The 13,945-nt window shown below is 42.7% G+C and overlaps 1 long non-coding RNA gene across 4 annotated transcripts in view; it reads left to right on the forward strand.

Moving 5' to 3' along the window:
• The window catches only part of LOC309855395, a 231,557-nt gene that overhangs the window by 43,596 nt on the left and 174,016 nt on the right, over positions 1 to 13,945 (forward strand). The window lies entirely within an intron of this gene.

Consider the following 13,945-nt stretch of genomic DNA (forward strand, 5'->3'; position numbering starts at 1 on the left):
TGTACCAGATGATATAAAATCTGGCTTCCCATGCAGTGCCAAAGAGCCAGGAGATGTCACCTGGAAATGCATAAAAGCTTTGAATATCAGGAAATATGAAAAAAGGGCACATCTGACAGACAAGCTTCCTTCCCCTTCTCCCTTTTGTGGATTACTCCAAGGCGTGGCTCCCCCCCCTCCTTTGGACTGCCCCCAGGCAAACCTCCTCTGTGCAGTTTATTTAGAGACATCAGGGAGCCAAGCAGAAAGCACCTGCCAGCTGATAAACAGTGTCTCTCTCAGATTACTGTGGGGTTGTAGCCAGCACGTGCCTTGAGTTGTATCATAACTGTGCCCCCTCATCTCCCCTTTCTTCATTAACACTGCCGCAGAATCCCATCTCCAAAACACAGTATCCATGCTTATTACTTATTTGCCTCAGTCTTTCTGGGGAGCCTGAGTTAAAATAGCCGTCACTGAGTTAATAATGTTAGGTTTTGGAGGATCTTTGAAGAAGCCAAGCGGTAGTAGAGACGGGAGCTTCCTTAGTACTCTGACTTTCATACTTCATTATTTTGCATGGATTCAAGCTTTAAATAATCATTTTCCCTTGTTCTTGAAAGTTTTCACTCCTGTCTGTGTTTACTTTCTCAATTAATAATATCCATTAAAATATTCTTCCTAAAAACCTAGCTGTTGAATTGACCTTTCTGTCAATGACTGTGTTCTCTATGGTTCTTCAGCCATTCCTCTATGGTCATAACATAGCATAAGTTTGATAATCATAAACTTAATCTCCCCTTAATCTCCATTTAAAATATTTTAGACTCTGTGTAGTACTACATATTTCCAGCTTTATTCACTTGATTCCAGCATTTTTTTTTACTTTCTTCTGTACCAGTATCTATTGATTCTCCCAATTCCTTACTGTTCCCCACTACTGTCTCTCTGTAGCTCTCACCTCCCTACTTAAATGCCACAATTGATCCTTTTCTTTAAAAAAGATTTTATTTATTTATTTGACAGAGAGAGACACAGCAAAAGGGGGGACACAAACAGGAGGAGAGGGAGAGGGACAGGCAGGCTTCCTGCGGAGCAGGGAGCCTAATGAGGGGCTCAATCCCAGGACCCTGGGATCATGACCTGAGCCGAAGTCAGAGGCTTAAGGACTGAGCCACCCAGGCGTCCCACCACAACTGATCCTTGCTGTTAGCGTCTTGCATTCTGTTTGATCCTTTTCCCCGCTTGTGCTTCAAATGCAGCCTTGGTACCAGACTTCTCCATGCATACCTGCACATGACTGGGGAGAAACATACCACTAATTAGAATGACTCTAAGTCATGACCGTTAACCACAGTGGACTCTTCAAGATCGCCTTGTGGCTCCTTTTCCTCATACTATCATTTTCCTGTGCTCATCGATGACTGTTTCCTCTATCTTTCCTTTCTGTACGCGTCCTGCTATAGCTCACGGTCCCCTCCACCTCCCACCTAGACTCTCTGCTTCCTCACCAACAAGGAGAAAACCTTCATTCCTCCCTAACTCCTTTTTTATGACTTTTTTCCCTTCTGTCAAAGCAAAAGTTGCTCAAGACCAACTTAGGCCAAGAAGAGTAGATTCCAAACTATTGCAATAGGGGAAAACCAGGACTCAGCCTTAGGTCAACTCTACTTCAACTAAAGATGGAAGGTTTTTGTTTTGTTTTGTTTTTTATTTAATTGTATATTATTACCATACAAAATGCCATGTAATTGCCATATAATTAACATATACAACTTCGTGAGTTTAGAGATAGGTATATACTTGCTGTTGACTGAATGTTTGTTTCCTTCCAAAATTCATATGTTGAACCTAACCATCAGTGTGATGGTATTTGAAACTGGGGCATTTGGGAGGTCATGAGGTCCTAAGGGTAGAGGTCTCATGAGTCGGATTAGTGCCCTTATCAGAGAGACCCCTCGAGAGCTCCTTCCCAGGTCTTGCACGTGAGGAAAAGGGAACCAACTGTAAGGTGGGCCTCACCAGTCACTGCATCTGCTGGAGCCTTGGTCTTGGATTTCAAGCCTTCCATAGTTGTGAAAAATAATGTTGTTTAAGTCACCCAAACTAAGACAACACCCATGAAACCATCAGCTCTACCCATGCCTTAAACCTGTCCATCATCTCAAAAGTTTCTTTTGGCTCTCTTATTGTTTTGTGAGGAGGGTTTTTGAGAGATGGTGATTTTAAGGCTATGTTTACTTACTGGCTTTATTTAAAGGAAAAGTAAACTCTCCTTGTGACTGGAGGTACTTTTGAAACTTACAGCAGGTAAGCATTGAGGTTAGGCTCCTACCCTCCCACAGAAACTTGTAGGTGGGGGTGCTATGTTTCTTAATGATTTCATTTCAAAGGATGGCCCCTAGGTACTTGAGAAATATATTACTGGGTTGTAAATCTGGCAAGAGTCTTTTAACAAGATTTGCATAAATCTCAAGGGAGCAGAAGGCAGGTAAATAATTTATAATTATAGGTTTTCTAAAATAAATGCTCTAAGAAAAGGGACGTCAGGTCGTGGAACCAGGGAAAAAACCTGTCTAAAGTTAACTCATGATGAGAGGAATGCTCAGGCCATCTTGCTCAGTTCTTGATGGAGTGGACCACTTTGGCATACACACACATTGTTATTTCCACCATCTTAAAACAAAACCCAAACAAAGCAATAGTCTCTCTCTAGGTTCTTATCTTTCTCTGTCTACTGTGCCATTTCTCTACTGCTATTCTAGCGAAACTGCTTGGAAAGCTGTATTCTTTCTGGTTTTAATTCCTCTCCTCTTATTCCCTCTTGAATCTAAATCAACATCATCTTCTTCTCCTTTAGTTAAATTGATCTTGTAAGGATCATCGTTCTAAGAGAACTATAAAACTTATCATTTAAATCTTATACACTTAAGATATCAGCGCTGCTAAAGTAATTAATTGACTTTAATAGCTCTTCCACAAGCACAGACCAGATCTGTTCCAGAAAATTGGTATGTGGTGAGCCAAAAGATAATTTCCACACGACTAAATCCAATAGTCAGCTGCTAGCTCTCATCTTCATTGACCTAATAGCAGAGTTTGATCCATTTATTATTTTTTTTTCTTAAAACAGGTTTTTTTTTTTTTTGTTTTCACTTGCCTTATGAGATGCCCACATTATCTGGAACTTCATTCTCCTTTTCTGCACTGACTTGTCTTCCTTTGTCTCCTTTGCTATTTCTCCTTATCTCTTTATTCTCCAAAGTGGCATTAACCAAAATAAATGTTACAATAATGGAAATGCTTATATCCTGTACTGCCCCATTTGGTAGCCATGCATGACTAGTGAGCAGTTGAAAAGTGACCAGTATGATTGAGGCACTGAATTTTTAATTGTATCTAACTTTACTGAATTTAAATTTAAAGAGCCCCAAGCGTAAGGGCGAGGATGTGGGCCGGGAGGCTCTCCATGCTGGCACACTCCGGGGCTGTCCCTGGCATCTCCTCTTTTCTCTTTTCACTCCTTAGGTCTTCTTCTCTCCGGGCTTGAAACATCACCAGGACACTTCCTACCGCCACTTTTCTTAAAACATCAGTGAGAATTGCCCCCCTCAACTCCAGATTTGTATAGGTGGTATCTCCACTTGGAAGTCTAATAAAAGTCTCAAACTTGGCATGACACAAATTGTGCCTTTCCCCTGCCCCCAGTTTATCCCTCTCTCATCTATTCTCATTAAGGAAGTAGTAACTTGGTCTTTCTAGATATGCAGGCGGAAAGTCTTGGGCTCATCATGGTTTTACTGTTTCTCTCATACCCACATCCAGTCTGTTGGGGAGTCCTGTGAACGCTGTTGTTTTTTAACTTCCTCATGATCTCTTCTGCTGCAGCCCTAGTCCAAACTACTATCAACTCTCTGTCCCCCACATTTCCCCGTAGAACTTTCTGCTTCTGCTCTTGGTGTCATCAGACCATCCCCTAAACAGAAGCCAGTGTGTTCTTTACAGAACACGCATCAGATGACGCCTCTCCTCTGCTTAAGTCCCCCAGTGCCTCTTTCCCTGGGTCCGCAGTCCAGCTCTTGGCTCACATCTAACTCTTTCAGGACTTCCCTGACCTCCTGTTTAAAACTGTAACTTGTTTCCTGTCCTCCCTGCTTTATTTCTGCTGAACTTAGTAGTCTTTCTATATAAGTCCTGTTTTCATTCTGGGTTACTGACTTGAAAATCAGCACCACGAGAGCAGGGTTGCTTGATCTGTCACATTCATTGATGCATCTCATGTGCATCTATTGAATGTCCCGAGGAACTTATTTTCACCCTCAAGGGAGATAGGTGTTTCTTGAATACATTAAGTTAAATGAAAGATTGTTTTCCAAAATAGAAATCAGTTTTGCCTACATTCATGTGCCCAGTAAATATTGTTATTTTTATGTCATAGGCCCATGTAACCAAATAAAGAAAGTGAGGATGGACAGAAGGGAGGGAGGGAATGTCCCCTTAATTAAATAATTCTGGGAAATGTCTGTCTTCCTCTTATTTACCAAAGAGGCAGGTGAACTGGGGCCGCAGAAAGACCGCTGGAACAGGGAGGAGGACTTGAGTTCTAACCTGGCTTTTACTCTGACTACTCTGCGTTACAAATGATACATTATTGAACATTTTCCAACTCAGCTTCATCATCTACAGAGTGAGGATGATAATCCTTATTTTGCGTAACTGGTAAAAGTGTTACAAGTTCAAAGGAAAGAATGAGATGAACGAGACTCCGTGCATGTCCCATGTAATACAAGTGTGAGAGTTTATTCTACAGGCTTAATTCGAGGCAGAGGTCAACTCTATAACTATACATATTTCCATGGAATGAGAAGATGAAAGCAAGGGAAAATGTGCAACATGGTTTCTAAATGTCCTCTCTCTTCCAACTGTATTTCTTCTCACATCCTCGTTGAACTCCCTGCTGGAGAAACTCAAATCCCAAAGAGTTGTAACATTCACCTATAAAGGTAGTCTTGGAATTTTCACCATTTATTATTTATTCCCTTGGAAAAAATATATGCATTTAATTTTAATTTTATTTTAAAAATTCAAGAATCTGTGTGAGTAGGAGTTTCAGGGAAGACCAAGTTTGGAAGAATCCTGTAGAATTGAGAAACAGGGTTGAGGAGAATGATCAGCAGTGCTGAGAGGCGGTGTGCCTTTGGAGGGCCATGTGTTACAAGGTGTGACTACAGATGGAGCCCTTGGACTCGGCATTGGCTCGTTAGTATTGCATTTTCTTAGGTGTTCCATAATGCAGTCATGAAATCTGTCTGTTTAAGCGACAGCACACTTAGGTAGTGGAAGAACCTGAGATCAGCCTCGTAATATCTGTGTCTGAAATCCTGCTCTGCGACTTGCTGGCCATCTTAGGATCCCAGTTCCTCACACTTAAAGAAAGATGATACCAGAGTGTGCTTTGCAGTTGTATGAGGATAAAATTGCTTAAGTGTAGCCTGGAGCCTTGCCCCTGGGACAGAACCTGGCCCGCCACTTACTATAGGGAGGCCTTGGGCAGGACACAGGAACTCTCTTTTCCTCCAGTGAAAATTCCCCCAAAAAGTGTGTTATGGGAACTGCATAAGCAAATGGATGCCAAGAGCTCGGAATAGTGCCTGGCAGCCAGTAAGTCCCATGCAAATATTACCTATCATTATTAGTAAACACTTAGGAGATTATCATATATGTTGTATAAGTTGGTTTTAAACCAGTCCACTAAATCTTTAGAAATTCAAAGCCAGGCTTTCAGTCCCAGAGCTTTTATCTCAATATTTTAATCACAGATGAGACATCCCTAATGTGCTACAGAGATAGCTTTTGGTTTTATCCCATTATCCTCTCCACAGAGCCCACAGGAGGAGCTTACTCTGTGCCTAACATAGTCCCATTTGCGACACTGGTTTCCAGTACCCTTAAATGAACCATTTGAAACAAACAGTGGAATTTTGTGATGTCGGACAAGTAAAATTTATGTGACAAGCTGTGCGGATTAACTGCCAGTGATAGGTAAAATAGTCGCCCCTAATGTTTTCATTTCATGAGGTGCCAAGTGAGCGGACGCCCCATTTCCATAACCACAGGTGATGGTACCTAGAACAAGAACAAAATTCAGGGAAGGAAAGTTTTTTAAAAGAACGTGTCAGCGTCACACAAACCAGTGCACACAGTGAGTGCCATCGCTGACGGGCTGATGGTGCTCAGGGAGTCCCGGGACTTCCGAGCGGGAGGCTGGGCAGTGCGCGTGCCCTCCGGCTGGAGGCTGACTTGGGTGTGCGTGGCTGGTGCAAGTCTACACACTGCTCTGGCCTGTCTGCTAGATACACGGTGACCCTGCGAGAGGGTAAACTTTCCAGCAGAAGGCTCTCTGAGAGGCAGCACGCCCCGAACTGAGCACCAAATACTGTTTTTAAAAGACTCGGAGGTAGGTTCCCCTCAGTCTCTTCATGCTTGTTGTAATACCGTTTCTCAGCAGCGTCCGCATCCTCTTTGCAACAGAGCTAGCTCTAAAGAAGGTATTAGCTGACCTGCGCCATCTCCTTTGACATCTGTTCCACCCCAAGCATGTTCCTTCTTCTAGCCAAGACCTTCCTAAGACCCTTTTCAGTCCTGTGTGGGTGGCACAGCCTATTCTTAGAGCACCATGGGACAGGACCTAGATTACCTGGGCAGATCGATTCTCATCCTGCCTCTGCCAGTTAGCGGCCAATTAGTGACTCTGGAGAATAGCAATTGCTCTGAACACCTTCTCTGTAAAATAAATATATTATCATTCTATTCTTCGTTTCTGTAGGGATTAATTGCAACAAATACTGTGGAAGTGCTTACAAATATGAGTTACCATCAGCCTTCATTTGCAAATGATGATAACCCAAAACGTTCTCTCTAATGGAAAGGATTTCCACTTTATATGAAATCAAGTCTTTAGGCTAAAGGGATGAGGCACTAAACTTGGTGGGGAGGGTGAGTAATAGATGTCAGGAGGGTAGGGATGCTAGAGCTTCTCTGGTACCTTTTCTATCATGCATATTTGGAGAAAAAGACACAGCTAGAAGTGAATACAGTCCAAAAAGCTCAGCTCAAGGACATAAGCAGATTCATCGTAGGCACTCAGTGTGTTGTGAAATCACCTTACCCTGGGCTCTTTTTGTACCTGGTATTTTCTGTCTCACGGTACCCTCATTTAAACAGAACACCAGGTTTTGATGTTCTCAAATGGAGAAAGAGAGCTAGGGTGTTGCCTGTGCATTTTTTTCCCTTCACTCCTATTGTGGGACATTCATGTTTGTCTTAAAGGCATAAAACACCCTGTTGGAGCACACAGAGGGTTAATTTAAGTGGTTTGCCAGGGTTTTTCGTTGTCCTTGTTATGCCTTTGTGACATAAATGAATCCCTATTATGCTATTTGTTTGCCTTTGAACCAGAATTTCAGTACAGTGGAAAACAGCTACAGCCTCCTGCCATGCTTACTCACGTGGCTCTGTGCAGTTGGCACGGACACGCACAGTCATGTCCACAACTTCAGAAATGTTGTGTAACAGCTCGAGAGATGCCTGCCCCCAGCCACAGTGCATGTGCATGCTGAGGCTTAGCTCTGCTTCCTGGGCTGTCCCCTGTCTGAGGAGGAAGCCTTTTGTTCCTCCAGAAATTTTAACCATTTTAGAAAGAACAGCCCTGCCATTTTCCAAGACTTAACTTTGTTGTTTAAAGGTGCTGTCTCTATCAGGATTAAAGGTACTGTCAGGAGAAAGCAGGATTGCAGAGTGCTTCTACTCTACAGCCTCCCTTTCCTGGGTAAATTAAGCGTGCGTCTAGGTAGTGGTTTGGGCAGTGGGCTGACAGTGCTTGTTTTCACTACTTCACAGGTGGTAGCTGAGCCGGCACTCAGTGCTGTGAGGGATTAATTATAGGTATCATTGCTTAATATGACATCTCATTTTTTGGAAGCCTTCACATAGCCTTCTTATAGTTCAGAGGGAATTTCAGTCCGAGGATTTCAGGGGCTGAGAAAAACGCACGACATGCATTTCCCAGCCACTGGCGTCCAGTGGACAACGGGGCAGCCAGCAGGGACAGGTGATGTCGGCAAAGACTGCAGGTAAATCGAGAGTGTAGAAGTGGGAAGTGGGTGACTATTGCTTAAGAATTAGACTCTTTTCACTGAGTGTGTATGTGAGCATTGGAGGAGGTGGGGAAAAGCAAGTATAAAAAGGATGTCCCCTAATCGCCACTGAAATCGGAAGAGAATGCCAGTCCCCCTGCATGAGCAGGAGGCCACAGAGCCAGGAGGGGGCAGGAGCACAGCTCCCTCAGCATTATCATCCTCTTCCCCGTCGTAAAATGCGGCATCGTGATCTCTGACTTGGAATTTCAGCGTGCATTTTCTCGTCTGCTGTGAAAGTTGTGAGATATCCCATCGTCTTCTCTGCAGGGATTTAGATGTCTGGGTATACATGTGACTGTGCTTGGGGGCAGTGGGGACATTCCGGGACAAGCCCTGAGCTGGCTTCTCTAAATGCAAATGTGCAAGGTGTGCTTCTTGCCCTGCAGAAGTGCTAATGGGGGAACAAAATGTATGCGTCAATCTCAGTTCTCCGGAACTACTCAGGAGTATGTGATGGGCTCATGGGTGAGTAGTTTCCCAAGTTTTCTTTGAAGTCCTAGAGATGACAGCACAGGAAGGTGACCGTGTCCTCAGGACTTAGTATGGGTCAGCTGGGGGTGGGGTCGGGCTCAGGTAACACCTCAAACATTTTCTGGCATGAACAAAAAGGAAGTACATTGGAGTCTTTCAACTTTTGTAACTTTCCAAATGGAGAACAGTCAGCTTTTTTCTCAGTCTTCGTAATTATTCTTTTGAGTCAAATTATTTGAAAGATAGAGTTAGTTGCTTACTTTCACCCTTTGATGTCAGTCTCCATCAGCATTAACACAGACCCTTCAAACAGGCAGGAGGTCTGAAGCACCCTGTTGTAATACGGATCTCTCCTAGTGTAGTATGAATTTCAGGTTTCATTAATTGATCCTGTGATCGTGCTTTCCTTGATTCCTAGATTTCACGAAATAGAAAATAATCAAAAGTAGAGTTTGTCAGATTCCTATTTAATCTGTATTTTTTAAAAGTAGAGACTTTTTTTTCTTAAAAAGATTTTCTTTATTTATTTGACAGAGAGAGACACAGTGAGAGAGGGAACAGAAGCAGGGGGAGTGGGAGAGGGAGAAGCAGGCTTCCTGCAGAGAAGGAAGCCCAGTGCAGAGCTGGATCCCAGAACCCTGGGATCATGACCTGAGCTGAAGGCAGACGCTTCATGACTGAGCCACCCAGGCGCCCTCAAAGTAGAGACATTTTCTATGAAAAACAGAACTCTAAAGAATGCCTTTACCTCTTGCTCCCAGTCTTCCTCTGCGTCTCTGTTTCCCTGCTCCTTCCCTTCTCTTCCCCTCACTCCCCTCCTGTTCCTCTCCGCCTTCCCGTCTTCCCTCTCTTCCTCTCTCTGGTCTCCTGAACAGGTCAGGCAGAAGCCATCAGAGGGAACAGAGCAGGGCACGTGTCCATTTTATAAGAAAGACACAGGAAAATATTAGGGGTTGGTGGAGCAGAGTCTGTGATCTCCAGAAGAAGAAGAAGAAGAAGAAAAAAAAAGATAATTAAGTAGACTGAGCCGAAAGAAATGGTGCTTTATACTTTCAACCTAAAAGTGCTACAGTACTTAAGGCAATGTAGTAGATAAAAATCTCAGAAGAGCAATGAATGTGGGGGAAGCAATCTTTATGTCAGTATAGAGACTTATGTCTAGTAACATAAGCCAGCCTAGAAAAGTCAGACGGGACTTCTCTGCAGAAGAGACTCTAAGCGAATGGAGGGGCTGGGACTATCAGCTGGTCAAACAGTGGCTGGGCATGTTCGTCACAGGCATACGAAGAGCACGCGCTCGGGCTCCATGGCTGTCAACACAGTAAACTGTGGTATTTAAAACATGGACCGAAGTGTATTATTGCTGCAGTGAACGGCGGGAGGAAGAGAACGGCGTGGACTAAAGCTGAAGGGGTCAGAAGCTCCATCTTGCTAATCAAGAACTTGCACATTAAGAAAGTTGGGCTTCATTGTAAGATAATTTTGGAAGCCCATTATTCTTTAGTCTTCAGTTCAACTGTGACGCCTCCAGCATTTGTGTAGCTGAAAACTCTTTTCCTTTTAGCCACATTTTTATCTTGGCCACCGGACCCTGATGATCCCTTTCTTCTCTGTGGGAAATTTCTTGAGTGTTCCCCTAGTTCCTCTTCTCTACAGAATGCAGAAAAAAATTCAGTTCGTGTATTCTCATGGCTGCATTTTTCATCTCCATGTCTGTGTGTCTGTAAGTGTGTCGCCCCTGATCAGGTGCTCCCTGCACGTCTGTGTGTAAGTGCGTCGCCCCTGATCAGGTACTCCCTGCTTTCCTTACACCAACCTACTTTGATTACATAATGCCCATCATTTTCTAGCACGCCATACAGTTTACTTATTTAATATGTCCAATGTCTATTTCACCAAGACAAATATAAAATCTCTAATTCTCCCCTCACCAGTGTATGCCTCTAGAGAATACACATTTGCTGGCTTACAGTAAGTAAGTAGTAGGTCCTCAACAAATAATTTTTGAATGAGTGAATGGATGCCACAAGACACCTAGATATAGTTCCATTTCAGATTTCTCTTTTATCTCCAGACACGTATATCCAACTAGTTATTTGCCATTCCATTGATAAAAATCTCACATCTAAAGCTTCATCCCTGTAAAGTCTACTTTTCTTCCATGGTGCAGTATCTTAGGTCCACCACCTGAGGTCCACTGCCATTTGTCAAGTTCAGTCTAAATTTCTGGTATAGGATCTTGACTCCCTTGTCTCTCTGGCTGGCAACATCTAATCACATCCTGCTCATTCTCTCTCCCACACACCTCCTACACCTGCACCTCCACGTTCATCCCACCACCACCATTCCCACTGGGAGGACACCGTTATTCTTCGACTGATCAACTACAGAACCACCTACATCGTCTGGATCAAGATGATACAAAGCTTCAATGCCAAGTAATCTCATTTTACACCCCATCCAAAGCTAATTTTTAAAATATAAAGTTGAATAAGATATTCCAGGACTGTGCCCATCTGTATTTATCTGAAGGGTTTTCAGATGGACGTCACTATTGCTTAAGGAAGAGCAGCTTGCACAGGATGGTAGAGGCAGAATTTAGACTATACTGAAGAGAGGCATTGTCGGTAAAGAAATGGTCAGTAAGCATAGAGAGCATTTCAAGAGCTTTTGCACAGAAAGGGAGTAGTGAAATAGGGTAACAGATGCACAAGGAGATGGGTTCAAGTGATGTGGTTCTTGATGAGTTTGTGGACACAATTTGTATATTGAGGAGGCCTAGGATACTGCTGAAGAATCAAATAGGTGAGAACTTTATTTATTCGAATAGGCATCATGGTATTCATTTGGTTTCTCAAGAACTCATTAAAGTGATGTGATCAGAAGGGAATGGCTTGCAGAGTAGGTGGTTTGGAATGTAAAGTAGACTATTTGGAACATAAGAAACTTACCTATAAAAAGAAAGTGGCATATTCTCTCTTACCTGGAAAGGTATGTTGGCTCAAAGGAATGTGTGTCTGTGTGTGTGTTGTATGTGCCTTTTTAAGAAAGATACAGATTATGGATTTGTGATGAGTCTGAAATACATATAACTACAGAAGGCATCATTGGTGACATAACCTTTTTTCCGAGTGCAGGAGGAAAATATGCTCTAAATAGGAGAAATGAAACCTGCTTTTGTTATCAGGAGAATCACTGATGACGACAGCCAAAGGTGAGACATAGGTAGAGGTAGGTAGGTAGGAAGGTAGAGAGATAGAGAGACAGAGATGACAGACTGTATTGATAAAGTGAGCAAAGAAGTAGATTTCAGTTTTTCACGGTAGTCCTGGATTAGGTCATCACTTACACATGAGTAGGGAAGCATCAAAGGCTTTTAAGGAGAAGAATAAACAGTTTGTAAGAGTTGAGGAAATTGAAGAAGGGATTGATCAGAAATCACAGATGAACTGACATAGAATCGAAGGCCTTTCGTTATGCTGGCGATCCCCAACCTACGATGTTTCGACTTACGATTTTTGACCATGGCACGAAAGTGATACACACTTAGGAGAAGCCGTGCTTTGAATTTTGAACTTTGATCTTTTCCTCACCCAGCAATATGGAATAGATACTCTCTTTTGATTCTGGGCAGTGGCAGCCTCGCTGCCAGTATATACTACGTGTATCCATCCCATTTTTCACTTTCTGTACAGTATTGAATAAGCTATGTGAGGTATTCAACACTTTATTGTAAAAAAGACTTTGTGTTAGGTGGTTTTGCCCACCTGCAGGCTGTCGTAAGTGTTCTGAGCATGTTTGAAGGAGGCTAAACTAAGCTATGACAGTTGGTCGGTTAGGTATATTGAATGCATTTGCAACTTAAAATATTTTAAGCTTAGCATTATTTTATCAGGACATAGCCCAACTGAAGTCAAGGAAGATCTGTACTTATAGTTAGTATTTTACTGGTGTTGTTTTAGGCAAGGCACTTACTCTCACAGACATTTCGTATCTTCTTCCATAAAATGAGAACATTTGATTATATAATCTCTGTGATCCTTTACATTTCTAAAATTAACTTTAGGATTTGCATTTAAACTAGAGAGACTGCCATCCTCAAAGTAATTCAGCTCAGTTCATTAAACACAAGACAGTTACTTTATAACAGCTTTGACGTGTACACATTAGCCAGGGATATGGTATACCTATGGTGATATGTGGTGATAGGTGATATGTACCTGTTCAGATGTGAGGGCCTCAGCAAGCCTGGATTGCTCTGGATTATCACTGTTATCCCCCATCATGAGTACCTGAAGCCAAAATATAAGAATTCAGTATATGTACACGTACACACAAAATCAGCTCTAGATAGTAAGTGAAATTAAAGTCTCTAACTGTCTAAGTGGTGTGTGAGTTTTGTGTGTTTGGTAGTTACTGGCTTTTTATTTTTATCTTTATCATTCACATTACTTTTAGCCTATGGCTAACCTGTTTTCCTTGTTTCCTTCTCTTCCCTTCTTACATACTGTTTCACAGTTACTTACTTATACTTAATTTAGAGATTTGTTGGGAAGATAAGACTGTGCCCTTTCTCTTCCCTTCAAGGGTTAACTCGTGAACATAAAGAATTTAAACAATTTGGAGGGCTTCATTGAGTAACAAAGATACCAGTCATTGAAGATCTTACAGCATAATGTTTGTAACTGTTGCTCTGTGGGTCAGTATTTAACCAGATACTTCTTCACAAAATGGTATGGGTGGGTACCGCCCAATGTCATAGCAGGTGTTCTATCCACAAGAAAAGGATTTCTTGTTGCAAAATAAATATAAATAACAATATTGCTGAGAAAGTATGTCTTTATGAGATACGAACAGTGAGAAATCTATGCCAGTGAGACTTGAACTGGTAGATCCATGTCTTACTCAGCCTAGGGCTCTGGGGTTCATTTCTTCTTTAACTTTCTGCGGATGTGGCCAGTTGTGGGCATCTCAGTCTGTCTGTCTGTCTGAAGCCTTTGGGTGCTACTCCAAATAGCCGGACCCCAACTGGGAGTCTAACCTGAGGGGAAGAACCCCAGAGCAGCCTCTCAACAATCCCCATAATGCATTGTTGTCTCTGGAGTACCAAGACAGTAACTCAGTGACTGTGTTTCCAAGATCTAAGCCTCAGAACAACCTGTGCAGCCTTTCAGAGAGCCTTACAGAAAGGTTCGCTGCCATGATGCCAGGGTTCAGCCGGTGCAATTGAGAACAGTTAAAATGTGCAGCCCTGATAATCAGAGTTTATCATGAAAACACCACGGCACGCCTCAGGA

The sequence above is a fragment of the Mustela nivalis genome (assembly GCF_964662115.1).
Source record: "Mustela nivalis genome assembly, chromosome: 20".
NCBI classification, from domain to species: domain Eukaryota; kingdom Metazoa; phylum Chordata; class Mammalia; order Carnivora; family Mustelidae; genus Mustela; species Mustela nivalis.